The 12,654-nt window shown below is 40.5% G+C and overlaps 1 protein-coding gene across 10 annotated transcripts in view; it reads left to right on the forward strand.

Moving 5' to 3' along the window:
* Positions 1-5,938: 5,938 nt before the first annotated feature.
* AAK1 (AP2 associated kinase 1) overlaps positions 5,939-12,654 on the forward strand; it is a 224,695-nt gene continuing 217,979 nt past the window's right edge. For 7 of the 10 annotated variants that reach the window (XM_077959456.1, XM_077959463.1, XM_028832421.2 and 4 more), the window contains exon 1: positions 5,939-6,354. The gene's annotated coding sequence lies outside the window, so the exon portion shown is untranslated. The remainder of the gene's footprint in view (positions 6,355-12,654) is intronic. The other 3 variants (XM_077959472.1, XM_077959474.1, XM_077959476.1) reach the window with 1 other exon arrangement.

Here is a 12,654-nt window from a genome sequence, read left to right on the forward strand (position 1 = left end):
ACATATGAAAACCTACGGGATACAGCAAAAGCAGTGCTAAGAGGGGAGTTTATATCAATAAACACCTACATCAAAAAAGTAGGAAGGTTTCAAATAAATGATCTAAAGATGCCCTCAAGGAACCAGAACAGAGAGAACAGGCCAGGCATGGTGGCTCACTCCTGTAATACCAGCACTTTGGGAGGCTGAGGCAGGAGGATGGCTTGAGCCCAGGAGTTTGAGACCAGCCTGGGCAACACAGGGAGACCCTGTCTCTACAAAACATTAAAAAAAAAAATTAGCCAGACACAGTGGTGCACACTTGTGGTCCCAGCTACTTAGGAGGCTGAAGTGGGAGGATCACTTGAGCCCAGAAGTTCAAGGCTGCAATAAGCCATCACAGAGCCATTGTACTCCAGCCTGGGCAACAGCACAAGACCCTGACTCGAAGGAAAAAGAAAAAAAAAAAGCAAGAACAATCCAAACTCCAAATTAGCAGAAGAAAATAAATAATAAAAAATTAAATGAAATACAGACTTAAAAAATAATACAAAAGATCAATGAAATGAAAAGTCATCTTTCTGAAAAAGTAAGCAAAATTGATAAATTGCTAGCTAGATTAACCATGAAAAAGGAGAGAAGACACAAATAAATAAAATCAGAAATGGTCCGGGAACAGTGGCTCATACCTGTAATTCCAGCACTTTGGGAGGCCGAGGTGGGTGGATCATGAGGTCAGGAGTTTGAGACCAGCCTGACCAACATGGTGAAACCCCGTCTCTACTAAAAATACAAAAATTAGCCAGGCATGGTGGTGCACACCTGTAATCCCATCTACTCGGGAGGCTAAGGCAGGAGAATTGCTTGAATCCGGGAAGCGGAGGTTGCAGTGAGCCGAGATTGCACCACAGCACTTCAGCCTGGGTGACAGAGCGAGACTCTGTCTCAAAAAAAAAATAAAAAAATAAAAAAATAAAAAAATCAGAAATGAAAAAGGAGACATTATAACTGATACCACAGAAATACAAAAGATCATCAGAAACTATTATGAACAACTATATACTAACAGACTGGAAAACCTAGAGGAAATGGACAAATTCTTGGACACATACAGCCTACCAAGGTTGAATCAGAAAAATACTGAAAACCTGGCCGGGCGCGGTGGCTCAAGCCTGTAATCCCAGCACTTTGGGAGGCCGAGGTGGGCGGATCACGAGGTCAGGAGATCGAGACCATCCTGGCTAACCCAGTGAAACCCCGTCTCTACTAAAAAATACAAAAAAAAAAACCTAGCCGGGCGAGGTGGCAGGCGCCTGTAGTCCCAGCTACTCGGGAGGCTGAGGTGGGAGAATGGCGTAAGCCCGGGAGGCGGAGCTGGCAGTGAGCTGAGATCCGGCCACTGCACTCCAGCCTGGGCGACAGAGCCAGACTCCGTCTCAAAAAAAAAAAAAAAAAAAAAAGAAAGAAAGAAAACCTGAACAGACCGATAATGAGTAGTGAGATTAAATCAGTAATAAAATGTCTCTCAACAAAGAAAAGTCCAGGACCAGATGGCTTCACTGCTGAATTCTACCAAACTTACAAAGATCTAACACCAATTCTTCTCAAACTATTCCAAAAAAATGAAGAGGAGAGAATTCTTTCTAACTCATTCTATGAGGCCAGCATTACCCTTACACCAAACTAAGACAAGGACAAAACAACAAAAAAAGAAAACTAAAGTCATTATCCCTGATGAACACAGATGCAAAAATCCTCAGTGAAATACTAGCAAATGGAATCCAACAGCACATCAAAAAGATAATACACCATAATCAGGAGAGATTTATCTCAGGGATGTAAGGATGGTTCAACATATGCAAATCAATAAATGTAATACATTACATCAACAGAATGAAGGACAAAAACTATGATCATCTCAACTGACACAGAAAAAGCATTTGATAAAATTCAACATACCTTCATGATAAGAATTCCCAACAAACTAGGCATAGAAGGAACATACCTCAACATAATAAAGGCCATATAGGACAAACCCACAGTTAACATCATACTGAATGGGGAAAAGATGAAAGTCTTTCCCCTAAGAACTGGAACAAGACAAGAACGCCCACTTGCACCACTCCTATTCAACAGAGGATTGGAAGTCCTAGCCAGAGCAATCAGGCAAGAGGAAGAAATAAAAGGCATCCAAATTGGAAAAGAGGAAGTCAAATTGTTCCCCTTTGCAGATGACATGATCTTATATCTAGAAAAACCTAAAGGATGCACCCAAAAACTTTTAGAACTGATAAATGAATTCATTAAATTTGCAGGACACAAAATCAATGTATAAAAATCAGTAGCATTTCTATACACCAATAATGAACTAGCTGAGAGAGAAATCAAGAAGGTAATCCCATTTACAATAGCTACAAAAAAGAAATGCCTAAGAATAAATTTAACTAAGGAAGTGAAAGACTTCTATAAGGAAAACTACAAAACATTAATGAAAGAAATTGAAGAGGACACAAACAAAATGAAAAGACATCTTTTGTTCATAGATCAGAAGAATTAACATCCTTAAAATGATCAAACTACCCAAAGCAATAATCAGATTCAATGCAACTGCTATCAAAAGACCAGTGTCATTTTTTACAGAAATGGGGCAAAAATCCTAATATTTATGTAAAACCCAAAAAAGAGCTTGAAGAGCCAAAGCAATCCTGAGCAAAAAGAACAAATCAAGAGGCATCACACTACCTGACTTCAGAATATATTACAAGGTCATAGCATAGCAACCAAAATAGCATGGTATTGGCATAAAAACAGACACATAGACCACGGAACACAGCATCCGGAAGTAAATCCATTTATTTCTAGCCAACTGATTGTCTACAAAGGGGCCAAGAACAGATATTTAGGAAAGAACATACTCTTCAATAATTGGTGCTTAGAAAATTGGATATGCTTCTACAGAAAAATGAAATTGGAACCCTAGCCATCACCATATGCAAAAATAAACTCAAGATGGAGTAAAGACATAAACATAAGACCTACAACCAAAAGCTACTGGAAGAAAACACAGGGTAAACACTTTAGGACACGGGTGTAGGGCAAGAGTTTATGGCTAAGACCTCAAAAGCACAGAAAAAAACCCCACAAAAATAAGCAAATAGGACTATATTAAACTAAAAACTTCTGCACAGCAAAGGAAACAATAAACAGAGTGAAGAGACAACCTGTTTAATAGGAGAAAATGTTTGCAAACTATTCATCCCACAAGGGAATTATATCTAGAATATATAAGGAACTCAAACAACTCAAGTAATCCCATTGAAAAGCGGGCAAAGGAGATGAATAGACACTTCTCAAAAGAAGTCATATAAATGGCCAGGCATGGTGGCTCACGCCTATAATCCCAACATTTCTGGAGGCTTAGGTGGGAGAATTGCTTGAGCCCAGGAGCTCAAGACCAGTCTGGGTAACATAGGGAGACCCCATCTCTACAAAAAATAAAAACAAATTAGCCAGGCATGGTGGCATATGCCTGTGGTCCCAGCTACTTGGGAGGCTGAGGTGGGAGGATCACCTGAGCCCAGGAGGTTGAGGCTGCAATGAAGAGTGATCATGCCACTATACCACACTCTGGCCAACAGATTGAGACCTCGTCTCAAAACAAAACATTTTTTAATAAAATAAAATTTTAAAAACCACAAAATATTACATATACTTAATAAATATGTAATGTGTATCAATATAAAACCAAAACACTAAAAACAACTCAAAAAATAGCTAAAGCAGACCTGACAGAAGGTCAATATAGCAATATATAAACAGACCATGTAAACCAATAAGGATGGCAATTCATAGTAGAAAAATAGCTTGCAACTTACAAATACTTACAAATAACTTAAAATTTAAATATAGCTAAATATCACTATTAGACCGGGCGCGGTGGCTCAAGCCTGTAATCCCAGCACTTTGGGAGGCCGAGACGAGCGGATCACGAGGTCAGGAGATCGAGACCATCCTGGCTAACACGGTGAAACCCCATCTCTACTAAAAAAATACAAAAAACTAGCCGGGCGAGGTGGCAGGCGCCTGTAGTCCCAGCTACTCGGGAGGCTGAGGCAGGAGAATGGCGTGAACCCGGGAGGCGGGGCTTGCAGTGAGCGGAGATCCAGCCACTGCACTCCAGCCTGGGCGACAGAGACTCCGTCTCAAAAAAAAAAAAAAAAAATCACTATTAAATAAAATTAAAACAACAGACAACTTTTTCACCAACAGTATACAAGATTTTAAAGATGAGCTATTACATATATAGTAATTAGTACTCGGTTAAAAACTAAGTGCCTCATGAATATTAGGCCTTATTATTCTTACTCAGTGGTGTAATATATTTCTGTTGAAAGTATAAATTTGTAGGCTGGGCGCGGGGGCTCATGCCTGTAGTCCCAGCACTTTGGGGGTCCTAGGCAGGAGAATTGCTTGGGCCTGGGAGTTGGAGACCAGCCTGGGCAACATGGCAAAACCCAGTCTCTACAAAAAAAATACAAAAATTAGGCCAGCAGGGTGCTGTGCACCTGTGGTTCCAGCTACTCGGGAGGCTGAGGTGGGAGAATCTCCCCAGCCCAGAGGTCAAGGTGGCAGTGAGTCATGATGGCAGCACTACACTCCAGCCTGGGTGACAGAGTGAGAGACCCCGTCTCAAAAAAAAAAAAAAAAAAGAAAGAAAAGAAAAAAAGAAAGGAAAAGAAAAGAAAGTGTAGATTTGTAATGCCCTTCTGAAAAAAAAAAAGAAAAAGCGATTTAGCAACATAAACCAAGAGTTGTAAAAATATTTGTAATCTTTACTTGGTAATTCTACTTCTAGAACTCTCATTAAATAATAATTTGAAAGGTAGACAAAGCCTTTGTACACAAAGAAGCAGATCACCACATTATTTATAACAGAAATTGTAAATGGCCTAAATGTCATAGGGGCAAAATGTGTACAGACAAACCTTGCAGACACTGCAGGTTCAGTTCCAGACCACGAAATAAAGCAAATTATCACGATAAGGCGAGTCACATAAATTTTTTTGGTTTCTTGGTGCATATAAAAGTTACGTTCCCTTCACAGTAGAGGAGGGGAAGAAAGTTGTGTTTGCACCATACTGTAGTCTATCAAGGGTGCAATAGCATTATGTCTAAAAATACGAAAGTAGCACTATTTTCTCCAGGTATAGGGCAGGATACCTGTCACATGAGGGTCTTCAGGGGAGAAGGGAGCTGCTCAGAGAGTTAATTCCTAGGTTTTATGGCTTGCTTTAGGGGTGAGAAGTTCTGGTTTGTATGACCTTCCTTAAGGACAAAGAATTCCATTTTCTATAACGTGCTTCTGGGGAGAAATGGGTAGAGGTTGCAGTGAGCCGAGATGGTGCCACTGCACTTGAGCGTGGGTGACAGAGCGAGACTCCATCTCCAAAAAAAAAAAAATAAACAAACAAACAAAAAAAACAGTTTATGTTAGAGTACAATTTTTGAAATGAGATTTTAAAAAAATTATCAATAGTTACTGAGTTGGAGAATCAATTATTTTTTATTGTAAGAAGATGACAGAGAATAGGTATTGAAGTCACAGGTTAATAATTTAGAGGAGAAAGGGCTGATAATGTCTTATATTTCAATGTTTCTAGAAAATCAGCCTGCAGGAAAACTTTTCCCAAGCTTACCCAGTTTGAATCTTGAAAGTGTTTCTTTTTCCTCCCTAAAAATAAACACAGAAATCGTTGAGTGCTTCTGTAAAAAGACAGAAGCATAAAATGACTGTTGTATTTCTACACATTAGGTATGTGTTCCTTCACTAGCATGCCCAGGAACAAAAGCAAATATCATGGCTTGCTCTTATCAATTCATAATTCTTTATTTCCGTCACAGTGTGTTCCCATTGATTACACACAGGAATAAAAATAGAAAACTCTGAGCTAGTGCCTTTGCCAGTTGCGCAGATGACTTTCTGAACAAGGAAGTTTTATATGGGTGGATGGGCATAGGAACTTGCCTTGAAATGTTAAAAAAGGCAGAAAAAAACCCAGCAGAACCTATTTTTCATTGTAGGGGAGCCCAGGTTATCCTGCTTATCTGAAATTAAGCCCAAATCCTAAAAATTCTGAATACCTGCTGTCAGCCTCCTGCAAACGGGCCAGGTTGCCTAAGGAATGTCGTGAGAGAGCTGGCAGAGGCAGAGGACAGGACAGGCACCAGCAAACACGACTTCATCATGCAGCTATTTTCATGTCCTCCCAGCCCACTGAAATGCTGATAATGGCTTGGGTCAGCTCAGCAAACACATTTTGGACACCTCCTTTGCACCAGACACAGTGTTCGCCGAGGCACACAGGGCGGCCGCAGGTAAGAAGCACGGTGGGCAGCCAGCTGGGGGAATGTGTGACGGGACCCACTCTCCCTAGCCCTTCACCCCAAAGTCTTGTGCAGGGTAAGGAACATCAAGGTGGGATGGATTCAGTCCAGCTTCATATCTCCCCAGGTGCTTTAGTCTGCAGGGGGTGCAGAATCCCAAGGGGACCCTCCCAGCCCACAGTCCTGTTTGGCACTGGGCCAGGGCCATTGAGCGGGAGAGGGAGTTGGTGGAGAAGTCAGCTCCCACTGAGGGCAGCTGCAGGTCAGCACTTTTCTCCTTCACTTTGTGTGTGTTTGTGTGTGTGTGTGTGTGTGTGTGTGTGTGTGTGTGTCTTTGAAAAAAATGTTTCTTTTCTTTTTTTATGTATACTTTAAGTTCTGGGGTACATGTGCAGAGCATGCAGGTTTGTTACATAGGTATACACATGCCATGGTGGTTTGCTGCGCCCACCAACCCGTCATCTACATTGGGTATTTATCCTAATGCTATCCCTCCCTTAGCCCTCCCAACCCCCAACTCCAGTGTGTGATGTTCCCCTCCCTGTGTCCTTGTGTTCTCATTGTTCAACTCCCACTTATGAGTGAGAACATGCGGTGTTTGTTTTCTGTTCTTGCGATAGTTTGCTGAGAATGATGGTTTCCGGCTTCATCCATGTCCCTGCAAAGGACATGAACTCATCCTTTTTTATGGCTGCATAGTATTCCATGGTGTATATGTGCCACATTTTCTTTATCCAGTCTGTCACTGATGGGCATTTGGGTTGGTTCCAAGTCTTTGCTGTTGTGAACAGTGCCGCAATAAACATACGTGTACATGTGTCTTTATAGCAGCATGATTTATAATCCTTTGGGTATACGCCCAGTAATGGGATTGCTGGGTCAAATGGTATTTCTGGTTCTAGATCCTTGAGGAATTGCCACACTTTGTTCCACAATGGTTGAACTAATTTACACTCCCACCAACAGTGTAAAAGCATTCCTATTTCTCTACATCCTCTCCAGCATCTGTTGTTTTCTGACTTTTAAATGATCGCCATTCTAACTGGCATGAGATGGTATCTCATTGTGGTTTTGATTTGCATTTCTCTAATGACCAGTGATGATGAGTTTTTTTTCATATGTTGTGTATACTAATTGACTATATAGAGAAAAAAATATACTGACTTCCATAAAGCCACCACCAGCATCATAAAATCTTAGTGTGTTCCCTTAATTGTTTCAGGTTTTTAAAAAAAGAAACAAAGTGATAACACTGTTGAAACCGTTTATGAACCTCTCCCCAAACCAATTTCCTTCCCTCTCTCCCCATGCCTAGTCAATATTCTGAATATCTTCTTTGGCATTTGCTAGCATGTTTTTATGCTATTTCTACATATGTAGGTATCCACAAAAATGTTGTTTGGTTTTGCTGCTTTTGAAAGGTATAATTTATATAAACAAAATTATACTATCATGGATTTGTTAGATACACAATATTGTTTAAAATACATAAAAGGCTGGCTGTGGTGGCTCACGCCTGTAATCCTAGCACTTTGCGGGGCCAAGGCAGGCAAATCACTTGAGGTCAGAGTTCAAGACCAGCCTGTCCAACATGACAAAGCCCCATCTCTACTAAAAATACAAAAATTAGTCTGGCGTGGTGGCACACACCTACAAACCCAGCTACTCAGGAGGCTGAGATAGGGGAATCACTTGAACCCAGCAGGCAGAGGTTACAGTGAGCCGAGATTGCACCACTGTACTCCAGCCTGGGTGACAAAGCAAGACTCTGTCTCAAAAAATAGATAAATAAATAAAAAAATACATAATAAAGTACATAATAACCTTTTTTTCACTCAGTAGTGTTTTATATTCAACCACGTTGATTCATGCAACTGTAGTTCATGAATATCCCACAATTTATCTCCAATCTATAAATAATGGATTGCTTCCAATTATATTTGTTTGTTTGTTTGCTATAAAAACAATACTTTAAGATCATTTCCCACATGTCTTCTGGAAGCCATCCTCAGGAGTTTCTCTAGGATGTAAACACGTGAGAATTGAATCACTGAGTCTAATATTTGTGCACTTTTAATAAAATATCATACTGTTTTGCAAATTAGTAGTACCGTTTATACTCTCAGTTGCAGTGAATGAGAGTTCTAGTTGCTCCACATCTCATCAACACTTGTTGGTTTCTGACTCTTTAGCAGTGATAGTATGCCTTACGAAGGATTGGTGTTGGATTTCTCTATGAATGAAGTCAAGCATCTTTTTTGTGTACTTATTGACAATTCATATGTGTGTGTATATATATACATTTTTGAGATGGAGTCTCACTATATCGCCCAGGCTGGAGTGCAGTGGCGCAATCTCAGCTCACTGCAAACTTTGCCTCCCAAGTTCAAGCAATTCTCCTGTTTCAGCCCCCCAAGTAGCTGAAATTACAGGCATGCACCACTACACCCGGTTAATTTTTGGATTTTTAGTAGAGACAGGGTTTCACCTTGTTGGCCAGGGTAGTCTAGAACTCCTGACCTCAGGTGATCCACTGGCCTTGGCCTCCCAAAGTGTTGGGATTGTGGGTGTGAGCCACCATGCCCAATTCATATTTTTTATTCTGTAAAATGTCTTGACAGATCTTTTTTGCATTGCTTTTTCTCTTGTGTTGTTTCTTATTGATTCATAGGAGTTCTTTACATATTCAGGATGCTAAACTTTTCTGTTACTTGAGTTGCAGATATTTTCATTGAGTTTTAGCCAGTAATTTTACACATTTTATCGTACTTTTATAAACAAAAGTTATTGATTTTAAGGTAGTCTCAAATTTATCATTTTTTAAAGATTTGTGCTTTTTGTGTTTTATTTAAGGAATCCTTCTCCACCCCAAAGTTATAAAGCTATTCTACTCATTCTATTCTCTGAATATTTAAAACATTTGGCTTTCACATTTAGGTCCATTCTGAATTGATTATTGATTGTACTCTCTTCTCTTTCTTTCCTTCTTTCCTTCTTTCCTTCTTTCCTTCTTTCCTTCTTTCCTTCTTTCCTTCTTTCCTTCTTTCCTTCTTTCCTTCTTTCCTTCTTTCCTTCTTTCTTTCTTTCTTTCTTTCTTTCTTTCTTTCTTTCTTTCTTTCTTTCTTTCTTTCTTTCTTTCTTTCTTTCTTTCTTTCTTTCATCTCACTCTTTCACCCATGCTGGAGTGGAGTGGTATGATCTTGGCTCACTCCAGCCTTGACCTCCTGAGCTCAAGTGATCCTCCCACCTCAGCGTCCTGAGTAGTTGAGCCTACTGGTGTGCACCATCATGACTGGCTACATTTTGTATTTTTAGCAGAGACAGGAGTCTCATTATGTTGCCCAGGCTGGTCTCGAACTCCTGAGCTCAAGCGTTCTGCCCTGTTTCAACCTCCCAGAGTGCTGGGATTACAGGTGTGCACCACCACGCCTGACCCCAAATTGATGTTTATGATTGATGTAAGGTAAGGGTCCACTTTCATTTTTTCCATAGATAACCAAATCTTCCAGTACTGTTTGCTCTTTTCCCCATGTATATGTCATCTATCAGGTCTCCATTTATCCATAGGTCAATTTCTAGTCTCTCTATTCTGCCAACTGTCTATCCCTATGCCCACGCCACATTGTCTTAGTTACTATAGCTTTATAATTAGGGTGACCTTGCTTCAAGTTTACTGTGGGCCAGTCACCATATATTTTAGCATTTGTCTCCTTTGTCTTTTTTCTTTTTTCTTTTTCTTTTTTTTTTTTTTTTTTGAGATGGAGTCTCGCTCTGTCGCCAGGCTGGAGTGCAGTGGTGCAATCTCGGCTCACTGCAACCTCCACTTCCCGGGTTCAAGCAATTCTCCTGCCTCAGCCTCCCGAGTAGCTGGGACTAGAGGTGTGTGCCACTACACCCAGCTAATTTTTGTATTTTTAGTAGAGACGGGGTTTCACCATGTTGGCCAGGATGGTCTCCATCTCTTGACCTCTAATGATCCACCTGCTTCGACTTCCTAAAATGCTGAGATTACAGGCGTGAGCCACCGTGCCTGGCCATTTGTCCTTTTTTAGCCACATATTCATAGTTGCATTATAATATGCATTTATAGTTGCATTATAATATGCTGGAATGAGTTTGGTAAACCTTTACTTTGTGCTTCAGTTCCTACCCTGTCTCTAGTGTATAAGACACGTGTGCAGCAAACACAGTTCTCATTGTGACACAAGGTTAAAACTGGAATGTCACTAGTAATGATCAGTACTTTTCCCCCCAACTCTTCCCAGAGGCTAGATAACTATTAAGTCTCTTTTGAGGGCAGCCTGCTGGGCACTTATCAGTAAAATAAGGCAAGGAAGGTGAACTCTTTACAATCTTGAGTAGTGGTGGGAGAAGTGTTAGATGTGGTTGCCCCGATGACTATTTGATATACAAGACAGTAGGACCAGGCCAGCCAGGCAACAGAGTCATTGGGAAACATGAGAAATTCTAGATTAGATGATATAAACTATGTGTAGGAAATAAAGACTGAACAGTTCTGCAATAAAGAATATAGGAGGTACATGGACACTTTTGTTACAGTGGTTTTGGTATTTGTTGTATGGTAAAAATCTGATTTTTTTTTTTTTTTTTTTTTTTTTGAGATGGAGTCTTGCTCTGTCACCCAGGCTAGAGTACAGTGGCGCGATCTCAGCTCATTGCAACCTCTGCCTCCTGGGTTCAAGCAATTCTCCTGTCTCAGCCTCCCGAGTAGTTGGGATTACAGGTGTGTACCACCATGCCTGGCTAATTTTTTGTATTTTTAGTAGAGACGAGGATTTATCATGTTGGCCAGGCAGGTCTCAAATTCCTAACCTCCAGTGATCTGCCCACCTCAGCCTCCCAAAGTGATGGGATTACAGGCGTGAGCCACCGCACCCGGCCCTATGATTCTTTATAAACAAAAATTTGTTTGGTTACACCCTTATACTGTTAATAAATTGTTTGACAAAAATGGGCTCAAAAGGTCGGGCGCGGTGACTCACACTGTAATCCCAGCACTTTGGAAGGCCGAGACGGGCGGATCACGAGGTCAGGAGGTTCGAGACCATTCTGGCTAACACGGTGAAACCCTGTCTCTACTAAAAATGAAAAAAAAAAAAATTAGCCAGACGTGGTGGCGGGCCCCTGTAGTCCCAGCTACTTGGGAGGCTGAGGCAGGAGAATGGCCTGAACCCGGGAGGCGGAGCTTGCAGTGAGCCGAGATCGCGCCACTGCACTCCAGCCTGGGCGACAGAGCAGGACTCCGTCTCAAAAAAAAAAAAAAAAAAAAAAAAAAAAAAAGGCTCAAAAGGAATGGAAATAACGTATATGTTTAAATAAATAATTTTAATTTCTCAAGAAAATACATGATGACTATATAACGTTTGTGTGTCAACGTTTACCATCTTGTGGGACATGTGGTAATATTACCAACCACATGAATACCAGAAGACAAGCCTGATCAGAAGCCAAAGCGTCTCATTCCACAGACAGAAGTTATATACAGCATAAGACGGCTGTGCCTGGAGACAATGAATTTCCACATGCAGAAGGTGCGTTTTACATATCACTTAGTGAAACATAACTTCATCAAGATCAAATGACGGTTCTAAATTAATATTTATCATTATACAAATATATGTATGTATCTATACATACATATAATGAGAAAGACATATATGTGTATATTTACCTATATATAAATGTAGAGAGAAATATCTGGAAGACTATATCTCAAGAGTGATTGCCTCTAGGAAAGGGACAATTCATATGTTTTTTAAAAAAATTTTTTGTAGAGACAGGGTCTCACTATGTTGCCCCAGGCTGGTCTTAACTCCTGGGCTCAAGCAATCCTACCACCTCAGCCTCCTAAAGTGCTGGGATTATAGGCGTGAGCCACCATGCCATATATCGTACTTCTTTGTCTTCATTTAGCTTGTCTATATTCTCTTACTCATTCCTTACACTTCTGTAATAACAAATAAAAATAAAAAAAATTTTCACTTGGAGGGGGAAATAACTGAATTCATAATCTTTAGTAAACAACCTAGAGTTTATAAAACAGATAAGCATGAACTTATAAACCAGTCCATGCATTGCATTGATGGCCCCAATTAAAGGCTACCTGGCTTCACACTCTTTGCTTTGTAATTTTGTTGTCCCTTCCTCCTGTTACTGAACATTCCTCTGGGAATGTACTTAGGCCAATGGAATGTTATCAGACATGAGACGAGCAGGGACTTGAAAAGCACCTGTGCATTTCTGCATGCTCACTAGTGCATCTCTCCCCCA

This window comes from Macaca mulatta, chromosome 13, assembly GCF_049350105.2.
Source record: "Macaca mulatta isolate MMU2019108-1 chromosome 13, T2T-MMU8v2.0, whole genome shotgun sequence".
Lineage (NCBI taxonomy): Eukaryota > Metazoa > Chordata > Mammalia > Primates > Cercopithecidae > Macaca > Macaca mulatta.